Raw genomic sequence first — 23,875 nt, forward strand, 5'->3', positions numbered from 1 at the left:
GAGCAGAAATATAATTAACCCTTTACAATACGTTTTCCTCATGTTATAGAGTCAAGGTCATAGAGATGTAGAGCACAGAAACAAATCCTTTGGTCCAACTCATCCATGCTGATCAGATATCCAAAATAAATCTACTCCCATTTGCCAGCATTTGGCCTATACCCTACTAAACCTTTCCTATTCATATACCCAGCCAGATGCCTTTTTTATGTTACAATTGTACCAGCCTCTATCATTTCCTCTGGCAGCTCATTCCATACAGGCACCACCTTCTAAGTGAAAAGTTTGCCCCTTAGGTTTCTTTTAAATTTTTCCCCTCTCACCTTAAACCTATGCCCTCTAGTTTTGGACTCCCCCACACTGGGGAAAAGGCCTTGTCTATTTACACTATCCATGCCCCTCATGATTTTATAAACCTCTGTAAGGTCATCCCTCAGCCTCCGATGCTTCAGGGAAAACAGCCCCAGCCTGTTCAGCCAAATCCTCCAACCTTGGCAACATCCTTGTATATCTTTTCTGAACTCTTTCAGGTTTCACAACATCCTTCCTAGAGCAGCGAGACCAGAATTGCATGCAGTATTCCAAAAGTGGCCTGACCAATGTCCTGTACAGCCGCAATATGACCTCCCAACTCCTGTACTCAATGCTCTGTTCAATAAAGGCACGGTGGCACAGTGGTTAGCACTGCTGCCTCACAGCGCCTGAGACCCGGGTTCAATTCCCGCCTCAGGCGACTGACTGTGTGGAGTTTGCACGTTCTCCCCGTGTCTGCATGGGTTTCCTCCGGGTGCTCCGGTTTCCTCCCACAGTCACAAAGATGTGCAGGTCAGGTGAATTGGCCATGCTAAAATTGCCCGTAGTGTTAGGTAAGGGGTAAGTGTAGGGGTATGGGTGGGTTGCGCTTCAGCGGGTCGGTGTGGACTTGTTGGGCCGAAGGGCCTGTTTCCACACTGTAATGTAATCTAATGTAATCTAATCTAATCATACCAAACACCTGCTTCACTATCCTATCTCCCTGTAACTCCACTTTCAAGGAACTATGAAACTGTACTCCAAGGTCTCTTTGTTTAACACACTCCCCAGGATCTTACCATTAGGTGTATAAGTCCTGCCTTGATTTGCCTTTCCAAAATGCAGCACCTCACATTTGTCCAGCTTAAACCCTATCTGCCACTCCTCAGCCCATTGGCCCATCTGATCAAATTCCAATTTTTCTTTGAGGTAACCTTCTTCGTTGTCCACTATACCTCGAATGTTGGTGTCATCTACAAACTTATTAACCTTACCTCCTATGTTCATAGCCAAATCATTTGTATAAATGATGCAAAGCAGAGGACCCAGCACTGATCCTTGTGGCACACCGCTGGTCACAGGGGTCCAGTCTGAAAAGTAACCCTCCTCCACCACCCTCTGTCTGCTACTTTCAAGCCAGTTGCTTCCTTATAGCTTCCATCTTTTTCTTGACCAAAATCTAAATTTCCCTAGTCATTCAGCCTTGCACACTTGCCGGCCTTGGCCTTCATCCTAACAGTACACTTTCGTTCTTTCATTTTTGAAGGCTTTTTTTCCAGCCATTCCTTGACCTGCGAACATCCACCTCTAATCAACTTTTTAAAGTTTTTGCCTAACACCATCAAAATTGGCCTTTCTCCAATTTAGAACTTTAACTTTTAGATCTGATCTATCCTTTTCCACCACTATTTCAAAACTAATAGAATTATGGTTGTTGCCCCAAAATGCTCCCACACTGGCATCTCAGTCACTTGCCAAGCATTACAGTATTTCCCAAGAGAAGGTGAGGTTTTGCACCTTCTCTAGTAGGTACATCCACATACTGAATCAGAAACTTTTCTTGTACACACTTAACAAATTCTTCTCCATCCAAACCATTAACACTATGCCAGTCCCAGTCTATGTTTGGTAAGTTAAAATCCCCTACCATAACCACCCTATTAGTCTTACAGATAACTGAGATCTCCTTACAACTTTGTTTCTCAATTTCCTGCTGACTGTTTGGGGGGTCTATAGTACAATCCTAATAAGGTGATCATCCCTTTCTTATTTCTCAGGTTCACCCAAATGACTTCACTGGATGCACTCCCCAGAATAACGTCCCTAAGTTATCCCTTATCAAAAATGCCATTCCCCTTCCTCTCTTGCCTCCCTTTCTATCCTTTCTATAGCACCTATACACTGGAATATTAAGCCAGTCCTGTCCAATCCTGACCAATGTCTTTGTAATTGCTATGATAGCCCAGATCCAGGTAGTCTTTTTAAGCAAAAAATTAAGTATTAACACAACTCTTTTCTCCCACTTACCACCCTCTTAACTAGGCAAAAACCTTGTCCCCTTCCAACATCAACCAAGTCTCTTTTGCCTGAGGCATTAATTTCTAAAAGCATTCTTAGCCCACTTGGAACATGTAGAGGATGTCCCCTTATTGTTGTCTTGGAATGTGAACATAGTGGGATGACAGTTGGTTCTTAAATTGCTCAGTAGTGAATAACAATCAGGGAAAAAAAAAACAACTGATTGAAGATCCAATTCTCCAGCTCTAAAACTATCACCACTCCTATAACTTGATTATGTTCAAGAGGAAAACAGTGAACTGTTATCTCTTTCACATCTATCCGTGGCATGCTCTGAGGCAGTAATAGATCTGGCGGGCAAATGGAAGAGCAATCAGCAGTCTGGAGGTGCGGAGATTATTCCACAAGATTCCATTCGAACTCCAAATCACTATTGTGCATTTGGCTGACTGCAGAAACGAACAAAGTATTGCTTGTGTTCATTGGTGAATGAACAAGTATAAACTCTTCAGCTGTGAAACCTTTAGGTGAAAAGTCATCTACCCTTTTTATTTGTCCATTGCACTTAGCTTGCAACACTGACATGTCTTTTACCCTCACTTGGCTTTCCTGGAACGTTATCAAGTACCAGTCACCAACAATGGCTATTGAGATACTGCTGACAGCAGCTGGGATACAAGAATATTTGTGTCTTTCTGCTTTCCAATGTTGCTCCAGATTTTATCACAGGGAGGAAATCACTTCATCCACTATTAAAATTGCATATCATTGGCAGGTACAGTCGCTTCAACACAAATTTTACCACTTGGATTAACTTTTCAATGGAAGACAGAATCTTCTCAAAAGTGACAGCAGAGATTTCATAAACTGAGGATAGGACCTCTAAATTAAAACTGCACAATTGATAGTTTCATTCTGTGCCATCTGGTCCTGAGCAAGCTGATCTCTACAATGTCTTTTTATGGTCACCTTCAGCTTTGCTGGGTTTTTTTCTCCTGTTTCTTACAGGCCCTGTTTTGAGGGAATCAAAACACAGATCTATGTTATCTCCCAATGATCCTGACTGAGGGTCTGTCATGGAGACAGACACAAGATGCACAGAGTCCGTTTTAGTGTCTCTGTATCTGCTAAATAAAGAAGGTTCAAAGATAATAAGGTATCCTTATTTGCTAAAATAATTAGGAATGGAAAACATGATCTCTCTTGCATTGTAGCAAGTCAAATCCTGCATCTGACCTCAAACTTTAATTGTTATCCCTCCTTATGCTTCAAAGGTGAATGGAAAGTGGTCAGAGAATTTTCATATCTATGTATGAAAGAATAGAATGCACATACCCTAACAAATTTAAAATTAACTTTTTTGCGATTAACCATTATTGTTACATAGCAGAATTCAGAGATAAAATCTTGTGCCTGCCACATCTCACAGGAAGAATTAGAACATAGAACATAGAACACTACAGCATCCTTCGGGCCTGGATGCTGTGCTGACCTGTGGAAGCAATCTGAAACCCATCTAACCTACACTGTTCCATTTTCATCCATATGCGTATTGAATGACCATTTAAGTACCCTTAAAGTTGGCGAGTCTACTACTGTTGCAGGCAGTGTGTTCCACGCCCCTACTACTCTCTGAGTAAAGAAACTACCTCTGGGATCTGTCCTGTATCTATCACCTTTCAATTTAAAGCTATGTACCCTTGTGCTAGCCATCACCATCCAAGGAAAAAGGGTTTCACTGTCCAACCTACCTAAGCCTCTGATTATCTTATATGTCTCAATTAAGTCATCTCTCAGCCTTCTTCTCTCTAATGAAAACAGCCTCAAGTCCCTCAGCCTTTCCTCGTAAGACCTTCCCTCCATACCAGACAACATCCTAGTAAGTCTCCTCTGAACCCTTTCCCAAGCTTCCACATTCTTCCTATAATGCAGTGACCACACCAGAGTTTTGTTCAGCTGCAGCATGATCTCATGGTTCCAAAACTCAATCCCTCTACCAATAAAAGCTAACACACTGTAAGTTTTCTAACAACCCTATCAACTTGGGTGGCAACTTTCAGGGATCTATGTGCATGGACATTGAGATCTCTCTGCTCATCTACACAACAAAGAATCTTACCATTAGCCCATTACCTTTATTCTTTTGCTTCTTCCAAAGTGAATCACCTCACATTTTTCCACATTAAACTCAACTTGCAACCTCTCAGCCCAGCTCTGCAGCTTATGTATGTCCCTCTGTAACCCACAACATGCTTTGGCACTATCCACAACTCCACTGACCTTAGTGTCATCCCAAATTTACTAATGCATCCTTCTACAATCTCACCCAGGTCATTTCTAAAAATGACAAACAGCAGTGACCCCAAAACAGATCCTTGCGGTACACCACTAGTAACTGAACTCCAGGATGAACACTTTCCATCAACCACCATCCTCTGTCTTCTTTCAGCTCGCCAATTTCTGATCCAAATCGCTAAATCACCCTCACTCTCGTGCTTCTGTATTTTGTGCAATAGCCTACCGTGGAGTACCTTATCCAAGGCCTTACTGAAAGCCATAATCATTGCATCAACTATTTTGCCCTCATCCACCTGTTTGGTCACCTTCTCAAACAACTCAATAAGGTTTGTGAGGCAGCAAGCTACCCTTCACAAAACCGTCCTAAATTCATCCCAAACCTCTGTGATTTCTACTACTGGGATATCTGTAGAAAGCTGTTTGTTGTCTGTATTTAGTTTTCTGTTCTGATGTTGCTGCTCTGACATGGAAACTCTCATAGCGCTCAGGATCCTCTATAAAAACAACTGGCAGACAAAATTCCCATTGGCAGAGTTTCTTAAAGGTATCAATTGTGTCTTATTTCTTTGCACTTGCTACTGGTGAATTTTCTGAGAGCCGTTTCTTCCCAATGTGTTTTAAATCGTCATGTCTATGATACTACTTTATTCACTATGGCCAAATCCAAATTTTCCCAGACTCCCTGTTGACGGAATTTTGTATTTTTTTAACGTGTTTTAAATTTGGTAGGGTAGGTGGCTTCCATTCTTTTAGATATAAACAATACATCGATAAAAGAATTGTCTGACCACCTCCATTTAACTTTGACAGATAGGAGGTATAACAACCAGTGTTAGAGGTCAGACACAGGATTTATGTTGCTACATTTACACTTGACTTTTGCGCAGGATTTCCCTCAGAATCGTCTCGTGCTGAACGGGCCTTGAAGTCCTTTACCTGCTGCTCGTTGCTGCTAGGCTTCTTTTCAGGGTTTTTCTTTATCCACACTTCTGTTTCAATCACTCGGTTGGCCAGTTGTTCTTCACATTTTTATGAAAAGGCGCAATGCAAATTTAAGTTATTTAATTATGTAAACCCATGTGCATATATGTTTTAAGCAAATGAATGTTAGATCACACAGAATACAGGGAGAATTGCTTTCCTTTATTGGACAGAGCATTGAGTATAGGAGTTGGAAGGTTATGTTGCGGCTGCACAGGACATTGGTTAGGTCACTTTTGGATTCTGCATTCAGTTCTGGTCTCCATGCTATAAGAAGGATGTTGTGAAACTTGAAAGGGTTCAGAAAAGATTTACAAGGATGTTGCCAGGGTTGGAGGGTCTGAGCTATAGGGAGAGGCTGAATGGGCTGGGCTGTTTTCCCTGGAGCGTCAGAGGCTGAGGGGTGACCTTATAGAGGGGCTTGGATAGGGTAAATAAGCAAGATCTTTTCCCTGGGTTGGGGGTGTCCAGAACTAGAGGGAATAGGTTTAGGGTGAGAGGGGAAAGATATAAAAGAGATCTAAGGGGCAACCTTTTCACATAGAAGGTGGTGCGTGTTGGGAATAAGCTGCTGGAGGAGGTGATGGAGGCTGGTACAATTACAACTCTTAAAAGGCATCTGGATAGATATATGAATAGGAAGGGTTCAGAGGGATGTGGGCCAAAGGGACTAGATTAGGTTAGGATATCTGGTCATCATGGGCAAGTTGGACCAAAGGGTCTGTTTCTGTGCTGTACATCTCTATGACTCTATGACAGTTTGGTCAGGAACATTATTGCATATGCAAGGAGTAAGGCGTTTAGATGGAGTCAGACGGTCTGGAGGAATTGGAGAGAAAGGTCCCATTGTACAGTTTGTGAGTGGAATTGTTGCTGCTTTTGCTGACTTTAGTTGCTTTTGCTCTAAGTAAAACAATTGAGCTGAAAACCCACCAGAGGTCATCTTTATCACTTGTAGAGGATTCCTGCAGAAATCTATTCCACTGTTCCCAGTCAAAGAGAATTCAGTCCTTTCCAGCCATTCGAGGAAGATACCTTAGTGATAGTAGCTTGAATGAACAGAATAACCTCGGAATCAGAACACAATTTGGGATAATCTGGAATTTATCTCTCAAGAATTTCATTCAAACTTCTCCAAAATACTTTAAAGTTAGCACTTTGTAGAGATTTAGAGTCATGGAGTCAGAGAGGTGTACAGCATGGAAACAGACCCTTTGGTCCAACCCATCCATGCCAACCAGATATCCCAACCCAACCTCGTCCCACCTGCCAGCACTCGGCCCATATCCCTCCAAACTCTTCCTATTCATATACCCATTTCAATTTGTTTTGTTTCTCCCTGACTTGTATGTGTATATTAGTTTTGTTTAAAGGGCAGATATGCATAATTCTTATGAATATCTTTGAACCTTTATTTAAGTAAAATTGTTTTTGGTAATAAATCAGTTATTTGTTGTCATCTAAAGAAACCTGGCTGACTTGTTTCTATTAGCCATATCACCCACACATTAAATATAAAATTACTCCTCTCACTGGAGGAGTGGGACGAGAACGGAATTAATTCATATCTCCAAATTCATCATGACTTACATTTGAAGGGTCACCTGCGATTTATCCATAGACAAAGATTGGACATGAGGCAATAAATTTTATAGAAGGATAATACCACTATAGATTTCTTAATCATAAGATTAAAGATTATACTAAAAAATGTCCAGTTTTGAAGTAAATGTGCTTTGGTAGAAGAGGAGAATAAATGTTAATATCTTAAAGGCATGTTTCACCAACAAACTGAAAAGTGTGGCTGGGGAGCTGAAGGTAGAATTTCGTCAAAGGCCAAGAGTCAATTATTGTAAAACGAAAGTGTCCAACAATCTGAATATTGAATTGGGTGAGCAAGACAGAATATAGAACTGTAAGTAGACAAGGTAACTCTGACAAAAGAAGAACAGAGCATTTAGAACCAACATCACAAAGAGAAAAGTAAGGAAAATAAGAAAGAAATGAATGGAAAAGGAAAGAAAATTAACATTTCAGAGAGAAAAAGAAGAAATAGGGGTTAAAGAAGAGAGGGAAAGATAGAGAAAAACGGAGTTCCAAATAGAAAAAAAACCTGCTATTCAGAAGGGAAAATTCCCTTGGATTCAATGAAAATACAGATGGGGAGAAAGCTACTTATACACAAGACCAAGGGTGGAACTGTTTATCCAAACCATCCAATCTGTAGAAAAGGGCATAAAAGCAGTTTTCATTTTGTTTGAAAAAAATGACCATACAAATGAAGTGGCCCATAGAAACCTGGACCACCGTTCTTGCAGAGCAAGCTGACTAGCAAAGTTCAGGAAATTTATACATGCTTTCTGAGGAGGGTTCTGCAGGTCATGAGATGGCCAAAAAAAAAATTCACCTCAATGCTTCTGAATTGGTAGCTGACATGTGCTGGGAGAAATTCCAAAACCTCCTGAGGCAGCTTAGGCAGACCTACATATGGAAGGTGAAAAAGGCATTTGGATAACAACGAGTAAGAAAAGGTTGGAGGTATATGGGCAGGTGGGTGGGACTAGTTTAGTTTGGGATTACGGCCAGCATGGATTGGTTGGACCGAAGGGTCTGATTCCATGCTGTATGACTCTATGGCTATAGGACCTTCAATTGTTGGATTCAGACACTTAAAGTAGATGCCACATATGAGAACCTCAGGGAGGGAATTCTCCATGAGGAATTTTAAAAGTCAGTAAGAACCCACATGGAGAACCAAAATGTTCTCCACCAACTCTTTCTCCAAACAAACCCGTTTTTCCATCCTAACAATTCCTCAAAGGATAGAAGGTGGGTGCATGAAAGGAAGGTGACTGGGGGTGACAAGGGACAGCTGGGAATGAAAAGGGATTCCCTGCTTAGGCCAGAAAGAAAGGTGCTGAGGCTGGGACTGATGTCTAGATACTTCCATTGCAACAAGATGGAACATTTTCAGGCTGATTGAAGGATGTTCTAGGTTAAGCCTGTAGGATTTATTGAGGTATACTAGGTCTGTGCAGGGAAAGGAGTCCTAATTGAGAGCACGGCAGAGAAAGCTGTGACACTAACTGCAGCCATAAGGCCAATAAAGATGCCATTGTGGATGAGGGGAAGAGAACAAGATCCTTGAGAATTACAGGGCAATCTTATCAAAAGGAAAAGTGATTCTCCACCCCTCAAGTGAGACTGGTAAACCCATGGTCATAGTTTGGGATATGGGGGAGCGGTTTGAGAAAGGCTTGACCTTTCCATGAGAGAATGCATTGAATGTCATGATTGTAGTGAATATTTTTGATGGAGTGTATACATCCATATCATTATGGAGGGTGCACTTAATGTAATGGTTGACGTTGGCCATAATTTGCCTGTGGATGGGGTCAATTTGATCCTTACCAAATAACTTGAGGGGAACAAAGTCAGTGGATGCCCCAATAGTTTCTAAAAGACCATTTGTGGTGAGGATTACAAAGTAGTTTGAAGAAAAGGTTGCATGTGTTCCTTTCTGCAATGCGACCCAGTTACTGATGAAACAAGATCCATCATTGCAGACAGGTGACTTTGCCATCTGTTGTCTGAAACATATTTCAGGGATTTGGCTGACCTTAAGGAGTCCGTAGGTCTTGTCTGGATGAAGTACAGCCAGCTGACCATGGCTGGCTAGAAAGGGATTTGGAACACCCCGATGCACCTACAAGTCAGCATTCTTACTGATTGTGCCACCATAAGGAGATTTTTTTTAATATGCCATCTAAGTTTCAGGAAAGCCCTGACCTCCAATAAAACCAGTGCCCCAAATTCTCATATCAGGTTTGGAGAAACATTTAACAGGGTAATGGTAACTGTGTGAGGCACCTGCTCAAAACAAAAGGAAACAATTAATAACTTCCTCATTATGATAGATGTAGCTACCCATTGCCAGAGGCCATTCCTTTGAGAATCATTTCTGCTTAGGTTGTTTTGGGGAATTTAAATCAGTTCTTTATCCAATATTGATTGCTGGCTGAGATCCAGTCAGATTAAGGCATCAATTTTACATCTAAAATTGTTCAGAAAGTTTTGAGTTGCTGGAATATCACTCAGCTACAGTCAAATCAAAGGAATGTTCTGCCGATGCTGGATATGTGAAGCTAACACAGAAAATGGTGGAAGTTCTCAATGGGTCTGGCAGCATCTGTGGAGAGAGAAACAGAATTAATGTTTATTCTAATTCAGTAGAGTCATATTGGACATGAGACATTAGCTTTGTCTCCAATGTTGCTCTTGTGACTGGGCAATTGCATAAAATTATTAATTTCCAACACCATGAGGTCACCTTATGCTAGGAGATGAGCAGGTGCCGGGTGTCTGGTGGTCCTTTGAGTGCAGTAGACTAGGGCGTGTCTTCCTTGGCCAGCTGTGAAATTGCTCCACAAACAAAATTTGGAAAGAGAACCCACTGAGGAAGGTCTGTGAGCTGGTTGCAGGTGCAGTAGGAAGACTTGCTGGTAGTTCTTTCTGTGTCATCTCCCTCAGAGATGAAGGAGAGTTGATGGGCTGAGGGACTGGCCTCTTTGGAGTGAAGACACTTCTGGAATGAGTGCCGCTGGTCCCTGTATAACAGAAGAGAGGTCAATGGTTGCTCAGTGGTTGTAAAGGCTTCAGCATCATAAGAATATGTTCACTGTGATGGACTGAATGAATGACATTAAACCCGAAATGTTAACTCTGCTATCTCTCTGCAGATGCTGCTAGACCTGCTTAGTTTCTCCAGCAAGTTCTGATTTTATTTGTTTCATCATGCTGGCAATTGAAGAGCAGCACAGCACAGTAAAGCTTTATGGTTTCCTGGACATGGAGGTCTCAGTGCTTGCACTTGAGCTGTCACAGTTCTCTCCTGTCATCTCAAGGATCTTCTCCTCAATAGCGGTGATCAAATGAATGTCAGTCACACTCCCCTAGTTCTTATGTTCTTATGTTATGTACAGGCTCTACCTCATTAATCTTTCATCCTAAGAAAGTCCCTCTGTAGTTGGTATCAGCTGTGTAAACCTTCTTTGGACTGCGTCCAATGCCTGTCTATCTTTTATTGGATAAGGGGCTCAAAAATGTTCACAGTATTCAAGCTGTGGTCAGACTACTGCCTCATATAGTAAGGCTTCCCTATTTTTATACTCGATGGCTTGAATGGCCTGCTTCCACACAATCCCTTGTCGTGTTTCTATGATTTGGCTAGCCTATCCACCTGCTTAAATTGTATGCTAGAATTTTGGGATTTATGCATGGAGGTTCCCAAATCCCTTTGTGCTGTAGCTTTCTACAGTTTTTCTCCATTTAAATAATATTCCACTCGTCTATCCTTGCCAAAGTTTATAACCTCACATTATCTCACACTATACTTCATCATCTAAGTACTTTCCTAATCACTTAACACGTCTGTATCCCTCTGTAGGCTCTTTGTATCATTCTCAGCCTTTGCTTTCCCATCTATTTTTGTGTTATCTGCAAATTTGGCAAGAGTACACTCACTTTTCTCATCCAAGTCATTAAGATGTGTTGCTAATAATTATGGCCCAGCAGTGATTCCTGTGGCACTCCACTAGTTACACGTTACCATCCTAAAAATGCCTCCTTTATCGCAACTGTCTGGCTTCTATGAGTTAGCCAATCTTGTATCCCTAGTATACTACCTTGGCCTCTCAGTAAATTGCCTAGTGTGTGGTGCTGTTTCAACTGTGAAGCGCTTCTGTGGTGTTTCCTCCGGCATTTATAGTGGCCTGTCCCTGCCGCTTCCGGTTGTCAGTTTCAGCTGTCCGCTGTATGGATATTTTATAATCAATCTGTTCAGCAACGTTATACAACTCTGGAGTAGGTGGGACTTGAATCAGGCCTCATGGTCCAGAGGTAAGGACACTACACCACAAATGACCTCAAGTATACTTATGCCACTGATAACAGAAATGGCAGCAGGACTGTTTGCCTGTAATTTCTTAATGCCCCAATTCCGACATATCAGGCAGAATCAGTGTCAGTGCTAGATCCTCATCAAAGACCTCCCTGAGCTTTTTGTGTTTATGATCTCTTCTCTCTTTCTTTTGAATCTGCTCATTAGTTTTTGAGTCAAAACAATGTTACATTATGTAACCTTTTGAGCAATCTAATTCAATGACAAAAGATGAATCATTGTCCATGTAGTTTGTATGGTATTAACATCCATGCATTTTATTGGAATGAGCTAAGGCATATGTGATGTCACACACCAGTTCTCTTTTAACCTCTTATCCTGGGAAAATCATACAGGAGACTCACTGTCAATTACCTCCCGACTACTGCCATCTATAAATCTTATTGAAACATTATTTGTAATTGTTTAGATGAAGGACTTTTTTGTTTTTGTAGAGGTTTAATTTACAGAGAGCAAAACTTCATCTCTGTAAAAGTAACCTCAATGAAAATACTTATTTCTGCTAACCACTGAAACTGCTATTTTCATTCTTAAGTATCCAGTTTAACTATAGTTACATTTAGTTTTACCTCATTGCATTGATAATAAAACACTGCATGGGCATTAATGATCAAAAAGGGATGCTGACAAATTTTAGGGGAAGAAACATTTAAGTTTACCCATTTTTCTTCTAAGTTACTTATTTGGATGGTGTTTATTTAATAACATGGTGATATGGTGTAATCAGTCAATATGTTGAAAACAAAATTACCACCTGTCAAAAATGATGTATTGAATAAACTGAAAATATTAATATACATTATTTATGCTAATATATATAATCCCATCTGTCCAGTTTGCAAACTGAATCAACACTGAATCTCAAATTATTAGACCTCTAAATGTTCCCTGATTTTGCAAATAGCACAGACAGCAGAATAATGCTGACTAGAGTAAAAAAAATACAAAAATCATACATTTAGAAATGTGTGCACTGAAACAATTTATAAGGCTTCCTCATTAATGCGATCACAAGTTTCCATTAAAAATCAGCCCGAAGCATTACTAGTATCTGGGCACTCAAACCTATCATTGTTTTCCACCTTAGTCTCTGTTTTCCTTTACAATCTCATTCATTGCTAGTGTTGATCTACAGATATTGCACACCTAAAGAATAACATCCTTTGAATGTGTGTATATTTTAAGGAAAAGGTAATTAAAATTCCCTCTATCGCTTTCAATCTCACACCAAATGAAAACACCTGCAGGTGTGAATCTTACGCTAACTTTCTATTCGTATAACTCTTCCAACGATTTGTGTTTGTTTATGATAGGAAACACTAAAAGTTCTAATGTGGTGACAACCTGGTAATTCATGCACTCATGCAAAACATTCAGTTTGATTCTCACAGCACACAGGCCAATAATTATAAGAATATTCACGACATAGAAATTTAAACACCTTCTCCAGTAAGTGTAACTGAGAATGTCACAAACTGGTATATTTCTGGGTCAAGTCATGGCTGGGTTATGTTAGGAATGTAAGTATCCTCTCTTAATGCCCTTTGCTTTTGTTCAGTTCTTTATTAAAGTCTATGCTCATCTGCTTGTTAGTCATTCACATCAAGTCATTTCTGAATATGCTGTTGTGGCAGCTACTGCCCATGTGAATAGGTTCTCACTGGACTGAAATGAGACAATGAGCTTCTGCCATGCCCTGTGGTGGTAGTATGACCCATCTGCTATTCCTCTTTCCCCTTGCCCGCCCTTGGTTCACTGCACAAAAATATAGAGGCAGCCAGGCAGAAGGGACATGGTGCTAAACACTGAGGAGTTTGTAGATAAAACAAAGTTAGTATCAGGGGTGAAAATGTGTTATTTTAAAGCTTCCCAGGAGAAGCGCTTTGACCTTAATGGCAGATAAGAAGTAAATTGTGAGTGAAAACAGACACATGGCAAAAGCTAAAAAGCAGACTCCTCGATCATTTCTGAGGGATTAAAGGGGAAGTCAGGCAAATGGGAGGTCAACCTTCTAACCAGCTGTTTTAGGTCTTTGCTGGGAAAGATATAATCTCGTCACACCGAGAGGTTACCACACAGGATTTACATTCATTATTGCATAATTGACACAACAACATAAGGAATCAAATGATGGTTAAAAAGGTATTTTGTATAAAGTGTGAGCAGCTCCTTAACAATGCAATGCAGTTTGTTTTCAGCTCAACCACAAAGTTCAGCTGGAAATGCTATTGATTTGCTTACATGATTTCTGCATGATTGTCTTCTCAGTAAATGCCATATTTCCTTATCCAGTTGTCACTGGAATAAATATCAGTGTTTTTTTTTCTTTTAAATAGTTTCATTAGCTTTCCATATGTCACAAAGTAGCAAAATCTATGTGGGCTTTGCAAAATAAATAGTGATATATCAGTGTTGTCAACTGTGGGCCAAACTTGGACATTATTAACTGACCCACAGCCAGAAACTTTGGGCCTGACAAAAAAATTGGCCAAACGGAATTAAACAGCAGCCAGCAGTTATCAGCTACACAAAACAGTGGAAACCAAGATCAAGGAGGTTACAAAGATTGAAAAGGAACCAGTTACAACCAGTTCAAGGGTTCTGAAATGGAGAAGTTTTGATTAGACATTCTGGCATCTGGGCTGCCTGAATGTGTGCACTTTACACTCCTGGTATGGCAGCAGTGAAGAGTGTTGGCATGATGCCATTGGATAGTTTGAACCAAGATCATGATCTCATTGCCTAAAGGCCATAGAACATTCAGGAAGGTCAGTTGTGAGGGAGGCAGAAGAAAACACACTAGGCCATCATTCCCTCAGTGAAGACTCATAGCAGGATTTGTGGTAGAAGACTATGTGGCAACCCAAGATGACTCTCTTGACCTGTGAGACCCACCTTGGTGGAAGAGAGTCAGCCCTATCTTAGACAATAAGTAGATTCCAATGGCCCAGTTCAAACATGTGCATTGTTGAGGGCAATATCCTTTCTCAGATGGATAAAGCTTGATATGCAATGAATGCTGTGGGAATTTGGGAAATGCTCACAGGAGTTTTAATAAGGAATATTTTGTTAATAAAATTGAGTTGAACCTCAAGCCGAATTCTGTGTCTCTTCGTCCGCCCCACTGACAAGAGTGTTTGGGTAAAATATTTTCAATACATAAACTGATCAAAGTGTCCAAAGCAGAGACAGCATGAGTATAATCGATTGAGATGACTTTCTTGCACTGCACAAAATAGCATACCATGTTAAACCACAAAGTGTTCTTAACAGGTCTGAAGCAACAAACCTTGTTAAACAGATCAAAAACCATGTTTTTGTTTACAGATAAAAATTGATTGATTTGTTCTTATTTCCTTCCTGACTACCTACCACCTAATCATTCATCTATAAGGCAGGCTGCATTATGACAGAACGTTCCTCCATAGAGGCTAAAAACCTCGAAAGACTTTGATTCCAAACTGAGCAAACTGACTTTATGGTCACAAACTATGAATTACCTGTGTCGCTGACCAAAAAAATGATGATGGTTTTACCTAAACTGCACAGATTGGAGTGGTTAGGAAAGCTATCACCACCTTCTCAAGATAGGTTAGTAATGGTAATAAATAATATTCTTGTTTGTGGCATTCACATTCTATTAACATTTTGGTTTAAAAATGAGCACTTACTAGTAAAGGCCAGAAACCTAAAGGCCCAGAGATTCTGAGTCCATGTCTCACCATGGCAGCTTAAAAACTTGAGTATGGTTTCAAAAAAATTTCAAAATACATAAATTAACTGGAAATTTATAAACTTTGACATTGGTTGCTAAAGTTATCTATTTCTATCTCTGCATCATCAACAGTCTCTGTTGCAACCTAACGTCTCTAATGCTGAAACCTTCATCCATTCATGTCTTTATTTACATCTAGACCGCACTGTTCTTTTAGCAAGAATCTCATCTTGCAACCTTTCTGAATTTAAAGTTATCGAAATCTCTGCTGCTCATGTCCAAAGTCACATTAAATCCTGTTCATCTATCTTTGATTTGTTCAATTAACCGAAATTGTCACCTCATCTGGCAAATCCAGATTTAAACATTTTTATCCTTTCTTTCAAATCTCTCCATGGCCTCCATACCTCCACAAAATTCTTTAATGTTATAAGCCTTCACGGCCTCTACAGTTCTCCAAGGGAGACATCATGCACTTCACCCATTTTTGTCACTACTATTGATGACCCTGCCTTTTCCTAAGCAGGTCTTAAGTTCCAGAATTCTCTCCCTATATCCTTTCTACTTACTCTATTTATACTTTTATGACAGTTTTGATTTTGGTTGCTCCTAATATCTCCTTATGTGATTCAGTTCCAAACCTGTTTGATTAGACTTCGATAAAGCACATTGGAATATTTCACTCCATTATTATATCCCCACGAGTTGATTTTGTAAAAATCCTACTCATTCATTCATGTTATTTGGTCTATGTACAATTCCTAACTTCCCTACAAAATAGCCTAGCAAGCCACTCAGTTGTATCAAACTGCTCAAAGAATAATTGCATTAAAGACTCCCCACCAGCTTTTTAAAATCACCGAGGGATTAGTATGAATGCCACACTTGCCAATGTTGCCCATATCCTGAGAATGAATAAAAATAATAGCTATTAGAAGTGAAAAAGAATAGGGTCAAGCAAGAACTAAATCTTACAAAGAATCAATACATCATTAGTTTCTGTGCATAATCAGATTTTATAATGTTTAGGATCTAGTGATTATAGTTAACAGACAGACACTGCATTAATGAGACCAGTTAATGTTAGCTTCCAAAAGCACAGCTTTTCTATTCAACCAGATCTTAACAAGTACAAAAACAAATTATCTTCAAGTGCACAGAAATGTAGAATATACATTACAATGAATATTGCTTTCTAATATTATGAGTTAACCTATATATTTAAAAACATACCAGCTTAATTATCTTCTTTTCACATGTAATATATTGTGATCTTGTAAATCAGCAATGTCACAGCTTAAACAATAGTTGCCTTTCCAGTCACACACCATCCTGACTTGGAATTATGTCTTTATTCCTGAACTGGCTCTCGATCAAAATCCTGGAATTCCATTCCTTTTCCACACTGTGGGTGTCCTTAAACTCCAAGGCTGCAGCAGTTCATGAAGACAGCACACCTCCACCCCGCTTCCCCCCACCCAGTCCCATCTTCTCCAGGGGAATAAATGCTGGCGTAGCCGGTATATCCACATCCCCTGTAGGAATAAATAAAAAACAGACAGCACAAGAACTGTGACATTCGATAAATATAACATTTCCTTGCTATTATACAAATGCGGCAATTTGAAGATCCCAGAATTTTTGAAATCCTCCCTTGGGTAGTAATTACACCTTTATATTTTAAATGACATACAGTTAACTTCTTCAAAGGAGATCTATTTCAAGAGCAACAAACAAAAGGCTCATTTACATTCTGCTATAAAAAGGAGATGGTGTCTTATATTATGGGCAGAATTTCCAGTTCGAGAAGTGGCAAGAAAAATGGCAGGTAGGTGGCATTGATCAGGCAAGAGGCAAAGAGTCAGGTTCTCACTGTCGAATTAACCTTCAGAGATTACGTTCTTTCTCTCGCGTGGCAGGCCGACAATCTCACCAGCAGGTGTCGAGAACCTTATCTGCATACATTACCATTTCATTAAGCACACAACTCACTGGAATTAGCCTTGCTTTCCCAATTAGCTTCTGCACAATTGAGAAACTCAGTTCACTTAACAGCAACTAGCAGGTGTTTACCTAGCGACTAGCATTTCTTCCTTGACTTCAAGGTAAATATTTGCACTTTTGTCCTTATAACTTTAAAAGATGCTTCCATTCATTTGCACTGAAACATTGCCCAGTACCTTCCATACATCCAACTGAAGAGAATATATGCTCACAGATGCTGTGTGCAATTGCTTGTACCCACCTCACTTGCACAGTGACTAGTCGCTCTGCCCATGAATAGGCAAGGATTTCACACCATGACTGTGCAGATCATCTGCAGCCAGATAGCGCAGGTCTGTACATGTTATCCAGGGAGCTGTCATGATACCTACAACAGTGAGTTGTCAGCTTCTTTCAGTGCCTCCATGTACATATTAAGATACTTTTATTAAATTCACTCACAGGAAGTGGGGGCATTTCTGGTTGGACTAGTATTCATTGCCCATCCCGAGTTATGCTTGGGAAGGTGATGGTGAGCTGTCTTCTTACGTGCTGTAGGTAGAGTGGGAATGCGATTAGGGAAGGAGTTCAGCATTTTGATCCAGTGACACTGAAGAAACAGTGATATATTTTGATATCAAGATAGTGAGTGGATTGGAGAAAAATTTGCAGGTGTTGGTGTCTCCATGTATCTCCTGCCTTTGTCCTTCAAGATGTTAGTGCTCATGGCTTTGGAAGATGCTCTCTAGGGAACCTTAGTGAATTTTCGTAGTGTATCTTGTAAATGGTGCACTGAGTGTCAGTGTTGGAGGGAGTCAAGGTTTATAGATGTAGTGCTAATCAAGCAAGTTGCTTTGTCCTGGATGGTACCAAGCTTCTTGAGTGCTGATGGTGCTGCACGCATCCAGGCACATGGAGAATTTTCCAAAACACTCCTAACTTATGCCTCATAGATGATATACAGGCTTTGGGGAATCAGAAAGTGAGCTGCTCACTGCAAGAATCCGTGACCTGCTCTTGTATTCTCTGTACTTATGTGACTACTCCAGCTCAGTTTCTGGTCAATGGTAACTGCCAGGATATTGACAAAAGGGGATTCAACAACAATGTTTGCATTGGATGTGAAGGGTTAAATTCTCTCTTTTTGGAGGTGGTCATTGCCTGGCACTTATGTTACTTGCCACTTGTAGGTCCAAGGCCTGTGAAATCTTGTTGCATTTGGGCATGGACTGCTTCAGCATCTGAGGAGGTGTGCAATCACCAGCAAACATCCCCACTTTGGACCTAAGGATGGAGGGAAGGTGATTGATGAAGCAGCTGAAGACGGGTGAGCCTAGGACACTACCTTGAGGAACTTCTGCAGAGATGTGCTGAAGCTTAGATGACTGACAGTCAACAACTACAACCATTTTTCTCTTTGCTTAGCATGACTTCAGACACCAGCTTTAATGTCAAAGAAAGTCACTCATATCGCAGGTCGAGATTTCAGCTATTTATTTCATGTTTGGACCAAGAGTAGTGAGGTCAAGAGTTGAGAAGTCCTAGCAGAACCTGAACTGAATGTGAGTAAGTTACCATTGAGCAAGTTGCCCTCTGTTAGAACTGTGGACAACCACTTCCATCATATTGTTGATGATTGAGCATAGACTGATGAGATGATAATTTGGCTATTTGGATTTGTCCTGCATTATGTATATATCTCGGGAAATTTCTGCACGACTCGCTACTTATCAGTGTTGCAGCTAGAACAAGTTGACTCGGAGCACAGTCAGTTTTGGAGCACAACAGTTAAGGCTATCGGCAGAAGGTTGTTAGGGCCCATCATCTGCACACTAACCAGTGCCTTCAGGCATTTGTTGCTATCAGATGGATTGAATGGAATTGATTAGAGATAGGCATCTATGATGCTGGGGATCTCTCTAGGAGACCAAGTGGATCATCCACTCAGTGTTTTGGCTGAAGGCAGATGTAAATCAACCATATTGTTTAAACTGATGTGCTGGGCTCCCCCATCATTGAGGTTGGGGATACTTGTGGAATTTCCATCTTCAGTGAGTTGTTTAGTTTTCCAATCCCGTTCAAAACTGATACACACAGGCTGCAGATCTCAGGTCTGATCTGTTGGTTGTGTGATCTCTTAGCTTACCTATCAGACAGTCATAGAGATGTACAGGACGGAAACAGACGCTTCGGTCCAACCTGTCCATGTCAACCAGATATCACGACCCAATCTAGTCCCATCTGCTAGCACCCGGCCCATATCCCTCCAAACCCTTACTTTTCATATACCCATCCAAATGTCTTTTAAATGTTGCAATTGTACCAGCCTCCACCACTTCCTCTGGCAGCTCATTCCATTCGCGTACCACCCTCTGCATGAAAAAGTTGCCCCATAGGTCTCTTTTATATCTTTCTCCTCTCACCTTAAACCTATGCCCTCTAGTGCCTGTTTATCCTATCCATGCCCCTCATGATTTTATAAACCTCTATAAGGTCACCTATCAGCTTCTGACACTCCAGGGAAAGACAGCCCTAGACTATTCAACCTCTCCCTGTAGCTCAAATACTCCAACCCTGGCAACATTCTTGCAAATCTTTTCTGAACCCTTGCAAGTTTCACAACATCTTTCCGATAGGAAGGAGACCAGAATTGCATGCAATATTCCAAAAGTGACTGAACCAACGTCCTGTACAGGCACAACATGACCTCCCAACTCCTGTACTCAATACTTTTATGGCGACAGAGCTGCTCAAAGGTAGAAGACAGAGGTTGGTGGTGGAGGTTGTTTTTCAGACTGGAGGCCTGTGACCAGTAGAGTGCCACAAGGATCAGTGCTGGGGCCACTACTTTTCATCATTTGTATAAATGATTTGGATTTGAGCATAAACATAGTTTGTAAGTTTGCAGGTGACACCAAAATTGGAGGTGTAGTGGACAGCGAAGAAGGTTACCTCAGATTACAACGGGGTCTTGATCAGGTGGGCCAATGGGCTGAGAAGTGGCAGAAGGAGTTTAATTTAGATAAATGTGAGGTGCTACATTTTGGGAAAGCAAATATAAGCAGGACTTATACACTTAGTGTTAAGGTCCCAGGGAGTGTTGGTGAACAAAGATACCTTGGAGTGCAGGTTCATAGCTCCTTGAAAGTAGAGTCGCAGGTAGTTAGGATAATGAAGAAGGCATTTGGTATGCTTTCCCCTATGCTGCTTCTCCTATTGAATAAGAAAATCGCCATGTTGTAGCTTCATCAGGCTGACACCTTAGATATGTGCTGGTGCTGCTGCTGGCATTCCCTCTTGTATTCTTCATTGAACCTACATTAATCTCCTGGTTTGATGGTAGTTAGAGTCAGGATATGTCAGGCTGTGGATGCCAGCTTTGAGTTATAGAGTCATAGAGATGTACAGCATGGAAATACACCCTTCAGTCCAACCCGTCCATGCCGACCAGATATCCCAACCCAATCTAGTCCCACCTGCCAGCACCTGGCTCATATCCCTCCAAACCCTTCCTATTCATCTACCCATCCAAATGATTCTTAAATGTTGCAATTGTACCAGCCTCCACCACTTCGTCTGGCAGCTGATTCCATACACATACCACCCTTTGCGTGAAAAAGTTGCCCCTCAGCTCTCTTTTATATCTTTCCCCTCTCACCCTAAACCTATGCCCTCTACTTCTAGAGTCCCCAATCCCAGGGAAAAGACTGTCTATTTATCCTATCCATGCCCCTCATAATTTTGCAAACCTCTATAAGGTCATCCCTCAGCCTCCGACGCTCCAGGGAAAACAGCCCCTCCCTGTAGCTCAGATCCTCCAACCCTGGCAACATCCTTGTAAATCTATTCAGAACCCTTTCAAGTTTCACAACATCTTTCCGATAGGAAAGAGACAAGAATTGCACGCAATATTCCAACAGTGGCCAAACCAATGTCCTGTACAGCCGCAACATGACCTCCCAACTCCTGTACTCAATACTCTGACCAATAAAGGAAAGCATACCAAACACCTTCTTCACTATCCTATCTACCTGCCACTCCACTTTCAAGGAGCTACTGCTTTCTATTACTTGTTCTCTCTCTCCTCTCTTACTCTCTTTCTCTTACTCCCTTTCTTTCTCTCAATCTATCTCTCACTCACTCTCTTTCACTCTCTTTTAGTCAATCACTTTTTTACAGTCTCTCACTCTGTCACACTCATTTTCACTCTTTCACTCGCTTTTTCTTTCACTCCTTCACTCTGTCTTTCACTCTTTCTGTCTCTCTCACTCTCACTCACTCTTCCTTTCACTCTCGCTCTTGCTCAACTCTCGCTCTCACTCAACCTCTCTCGCTCTCTTCCTTTCACTCTTTCCCTCTCACTCTTTCCCTCTCACTCTTTCCCTCTCACTCTTTCCCTCTCACTCTTTCCCTCTCACTCTTTCCCTCTCACTCTTTCCCTCTCACTCTTTCCCTCTCACTCTTTCCCTCTCACTCTTTCCCTCTCACTCTTTCCCTCTCACTCTTTCCCTCTCACTCTTTCCCTCTCACTCTTTCCCTCTCACTCTTTCCCTCTCACTCTTTCCCTCTCACTCTTTCCCTCTCACTCTTTCCCTCTCACTCTTTCCCTCTCACTCTTTCCCTCTCACTCTTTCCCTCTCACTCTTTCCCTCTCACTCTTTCCCTCTCACTCTTTCCCTCTCACTCTTTCCCTCTCACTCTTTCCCTCTCACTCTTTCCCTCTCACTCTTTCCCTCTCACTCTTTCCCTCTCACTCTTTCCCTCTCACTCTTTCCCTCTCACTCTTTCCCTCTCACTCTTTCCCTCTCACTCTTTCCCTCTCACTCTTTCCCTCTCACTCTTTCCCTCTCACTCTTTCCCTCTCACTCTTTCCCTCTCACTCTTTCCCTCTCACTCTTTCCCTCTCACTCTTTCCCTCTCACTCTTTCCCTCTCACTCTTTCCCTCTCACTCTTTCCCTCTCACTCTTTCCCTCTCACTCTTTCCCTCTCACTCTTTCCCTCTCACTCTTTCCCTCTCACTCTTTCCCTCTCACTCTTTCCCTCTCACTCTTTCCCTCTCACTCTTTCCCTCTCACTCTTTCCCTCTCACTCTTTCCCTCTTATGCTTCCTTCTTTTTCTTAACCAAACCCTCAATTCCTTTCGTCATCCAGCATTCCCTATACCTTCCAGCCTTCCCTTTCACCCTGACACGAATATATTTTCTCTGGATTCTCATTATCTCATTTCTGAAGGCTTCCTATTTTCCAGCCGTCCCTTTACCTGCGAACATCTGCCTCCAATCAGTTTTCGCCTAATACCGTCAAAATTGGCCTTTCTCCAACTTAGAACTTCAACTTTTAGATCTGGTCTATCCTTTTCCATCACTATTTTGAGAGAACTGCTTGAAGTCTACCCATTTAGAATGATGACTGTGTTGTACAACATATGTAATATACCATCAATGTGAAGAAAGACATTTGCCTTGAATGTCAGGGACCACAGGCATTTCTTCCTCCAAAGATTGCGGAAATGTGTCAGTGATGTGCTCATCAGATTGTGTTCTTAAGTTTCATCTAGCTAATGCAGCCACCTAGGTGATTGTCTCTGTCTCTGTGTTAGTCCTGGATGCCAGTGCTTGTCTGCTCTGAAATTATCATCTTCAGAGGTTTTGATGTGCAGAGGAGATGCTGTGCCCACTGTTGCTTGGCTGTGTACTGTTGACTGCTGATATCAGTGGAAGAGAAGAGAAAGAATTATTTGTTAAAGGTGCACAAACGTTCATGTCGATGAACATGTGCAAATGGAAGCACATTAGAGAAGAATGGAGAGCAATGTTTTTCATTGAGTTCTCCTGTCATCATGATCTCCATATCTGTGTAGACCAGTCTTGGTCCTCAGCTGCCAGCTCCATTGCTGACCTTCAAAGGCAGATGAGGATGCAACGATCCTGCCTGCACAGCCCTCTCCAATAATAGGCCTCTCGTGGGCCAGTATCTCTAGTAATGAGAGATAAGAGAAGGATGATGTATGATATGAATGTATGTGTGAAGACTTGACTCGTGTATAGCCACGAGAGATGGTGATCAATCCCCAGTAAGTTGATAAGAAACAGAGTGCCCAGGAAGTGTTTGAACATCAGCAACAGAAGGTGGGTCTGATTCTTTGTACTGATTCTGAGTTCAGCAGGCACAGTGACATGTCTATGCAATGACTGAGAGTAAGTGAGGACTGCACAAGCTGGAGATCAGAGTCGAAAAGTGTGGCACTGGAAAAGCACAGCAGGTCAGGCAGCATCCGAGGAGCAGGAGAGTCAATGTTTCGGGCGTAAACCCTTCATCAGGAATGGGAGGGTGGGGGAAAGGGGCCTGAGAGATAAATAGGCGGGTGGGGGTAGGGCTGGGGGAAAGTAGCTGGGAAGGCAATAGGTAGATGCTGGTGAGGAGTGATAGTGACAGGTCAGAGGGGAGGGTGGAGGTGGAGAAGTAGGACAGTTGAAGAGGGTGGTGCCAAGTTGGAGAGTTGGATCTGTTGTCATTTATCTCAAGAAGGTTGGAATATAAAAGCACCGTTGTGCTACTGAGATTTTATAAAGCTCTGGTTAGGCCCCATTTGGAGTACTGTGTCCAGTACTCCAAGTTGGAGAGTTGG

General features: G+C 41.5%; 1 long non-coding RNA gene across 1 annotated transcript; it reads right to left on the minus strand.

Annotated features, from left to right (window-relative positions):
• Positions 1–9,924: 9,924 nt before the first annotated feature.
• LOC122549548 lies at positions 9,925–17,156 on the minus strand. Its single transcript, XR_006311569.1, has 3 exons — positions 17,014–17,156; positions 16,497–16,798; positions 9,925–10,196 (listed from the first exon to the last, which is right to left on the minus strand). It is a non-coding gene; the product is annotated as an uncharacterized LOC122549548 (long non-coding RNA).
• Positions 17,157–23,875: the final 6,719 nt, after the last annotated feature.

This window comes from Chiloscyllium plagiosum, chromosome 4 (assembly GCF_004010195.1).
Source record: "Chiloscyllium plagiosum isolate BGI_BamShark_2017 chromosome 4, ASM401019v2, whole genome shotgun sequence".
NCBI classification, from domain to species: Eukaryota; Metazoa; Chordata; class Chondrichthyes; order Orectolobiformes; family Hemiscylliidae; genus Chiloscyllium; species Chiloscyllium plagiosum.